Raw genomic sequence first — 2626 nt, 5'->3', positions numbered from 1 at the left:
TTTAAGGTTTTTTTGTTTTAGAATTTAACATCGGTTTTAATCAGTATTACTGATGTCAGTGTTCAACTAAAACTGATGTATTAAGCTTTGGAATACATCATTTTTCACTATAATGATGTCTGTTCCTGTTTTATTAATGCACATTTTAAAAATATATATGCCAAAAATTTGTCAAACCAATGAACTACCAAAACCAATTCCTGCATATTACCACTTGTCTATAAATCTAACAACCAATATTCAAACATACGGTACAACAGATTCATCTAATCCAAATATCAAGTACTACACATATCCATCCATCTATTCTACTACTATATATACAAAGAATTTGACTTGGTACCGCCAATAACATGTAAAACATCATTTGAGGAATGCGCTTGTTCTTCTCCATCTTCCCACAGAAACAAAGAAAAACACCAAAAACAAAGCATGACATTCACCTGCCACTTCACTATCTCAAGACTAGTTGCTAGTTGACGCCTATGATTGTTTACCGACGCAAGTAGGCTATGGTCAGGATTACAGGTTTCTTGAGCAAGACTTTGCTCGAGCAACAAAACTCAAAACACTGATTCCATCCTATAACAAAAATCAACAATTTTAGGTCAAAGCATAAGCAAAAACTTAAACATCTTCTCTTATAATGTATACGATGACACTCATACTCAATATACAAATCAAATAAATCAAAAACAAGTTTTAAAATTACCATTTCAAGGACTTCTCTTCTATTGTATGCCCTGTCAGAGATCACAATAAGTTAATAATGTTTGCAGTATAGTACTTCCAATTATAATATTTCGGCCTAACTCCGGTCCATTGCTATTGCATAAGGACACATACAGACTAGTGTCTAAAAACAATCACAACATATACCTGGGCACCTTTGTGAAAGTCTTTCTTTTCGACTTCAGGTAACACATGTTCAGAATACTTGCCACTCCCATGTGGACCAAGATCCCTGGATCTGGAAAACACATGAAGATGCATATGTTATGATGGCAGTACAAAATGTGTAAGTTCAAACAAAGTTAAAGATACCAAGAAACTGTAGCCTTACGGGGCCATGGCCATAAGACAACACCAGTATACCATATTCTGACCAGCTATGGGACATTTACTTACATCACTAGTTTATTGTGTTTTAGTTATTATCAGCTTTACTGCCATCTTTTCAACTCCACAAGCCCATAATCAGTGACCAAGATGCTCTCAAAAACTGTAGATGTCAGCCCCCACCAAATTATCGGGTAATAGCAAACTAACATGACACCTAATTCAAGCCTATATCCAATTACTAAATGTTAAAATCAAGCAGAGATAGTTCCAGATTAGTGCCATAGAGTAGTACACTAGTACTAAAACACGCTACTGCCTCTGACTCGGTGCATGAGCATATTACCATTTAAAGTAATCGAAGATGTATGAACTGGTACTTATCAACTCTCTGAATCAAGGTACACCAGTTTTGAGCACTTGCAAGTTGCAGCACATACCACCTCCACAAATTTTATCAGCAAAGCCTTCTGCACCATGCATAGTCTTTTAAAATATAAACCTTATTATTTGTTTTGTGCAACTGTTAAAGCAAATATCTCTATACTAGATCATTGAATTACTGTTCTCTTACTATGTTTAAAGAAAATTCTTGATGGGTTGTTTAAAGAAACTTTTAAGTGGAGTATTTTTTATTAATAAACACATTTACTTACCTTGCCAACAGCACCAAGAACTATTGTTGCATCAGAGCATCCGTATACTGTATCAATTCGAATTTCAGATAGAGAGGAAAGCAGTTAATTACTTCTTCAAGTCCTTTACAGAAAGCAGTTAATTTGCATGTTCCCAGTGACAAGTATGACCCTGAAGACTTGCTGCCCACAACCCTGAAGACTCATCATACAGCTCCGCTAACCTCTTCTACAACACCTCAATCTCTGTCGAAGAAACGGATACGCTAGGCGGCTTCAACTGCTTCCTGGCTCTGATAGAACTGAGGTGAGTGGCCGCTGAAGAGAAGGTGGTCTGAAATGTGTTGAAGGCTGAGAGTATCCGGACTGACTAGCACGTGGTGGTTGTCATTTTTTTAATGTTGTTTTATGTTGGGCTCTAAAATAGATGTGTGGAGCGGCGAATAAGAAGACAGGGATTATAGGTGAAATCTAGCAACAGTTATTAACAACTGACTGACAGAGTGATAAGTCATGTTCCTAGTTACCCGAAAAAAAGAAGTTGCAGATTGCGAAATAACTTGGATTACATCCGTGACAGGGTTCGATATGGTTCCAGAATAAGAGAGCTTGATATAAGTCGAAGCACTTCGAGAATGACCACAGTGTATTACAGGCTAAATACGACAATCTTGCTGCTTAGTTTGACATTTTGAAGAGAGAGAACAATCATTAGTCTTATAGGTAAAACTAACCCTATTTTTTTAAAATTTAGCAAGTTACTTTTGTACTGTTGGATTCTACTGGTCACAAATTATAGCAACTACGAACAAAGATAAGCTCACAACCGTACTTACTAGATTCAGATTAATACAGAGTTCAGGCCTAATATGCAGAATTATTACTAATCTGAAGTTTTTAAATTCAAGGCACTAATACATTACTAATATGAT

The 2626-nt window shown here is 36.1% G+C and overlaps 1 long non-coding RNA gene across 1 annotated transcript; it reads right to left on the bottom strand.

Annotated features, from left to right (window-relative positions):
- Positions 1-205: 205 nt before the first annotated feature.
- On the bottom strand, positions 206-2358 carry LOC141719901 (uncharacterized). Its single transcript, XR_012574183.1, has 5 exons — positions 1716-2358; positions 1406-1529; positions 880-970; positions 713-743; positions 206-582 (listed from the first exon to the last, which is right to left on the bottom strand). It is a non-coding gene; the product is annotated as an uncharacterized LOC141719901 (long non-coding RNA).
- Between the last annotated feature and the right edge of the window lie 268 nt (positions 2359-2626).

This window comes from Apium graveolens, chromosome 1 (genome assembly GCF_009905375.1).
Source record: "Apium graveolens cultivar Ventura chromosome 1, ASM990537v1, whole genome shotgun sequence".
NCBI lineage: Eukaryota > Viridiplantae > Streptophyta > Magnoliopsida > Apiales > Apiaceae > Apium > Apium graveolens.
Note: the sequence above shows the minus strand (reverse complement) of the source record. Positions and strands in the feature narration are given on the sequence as shown.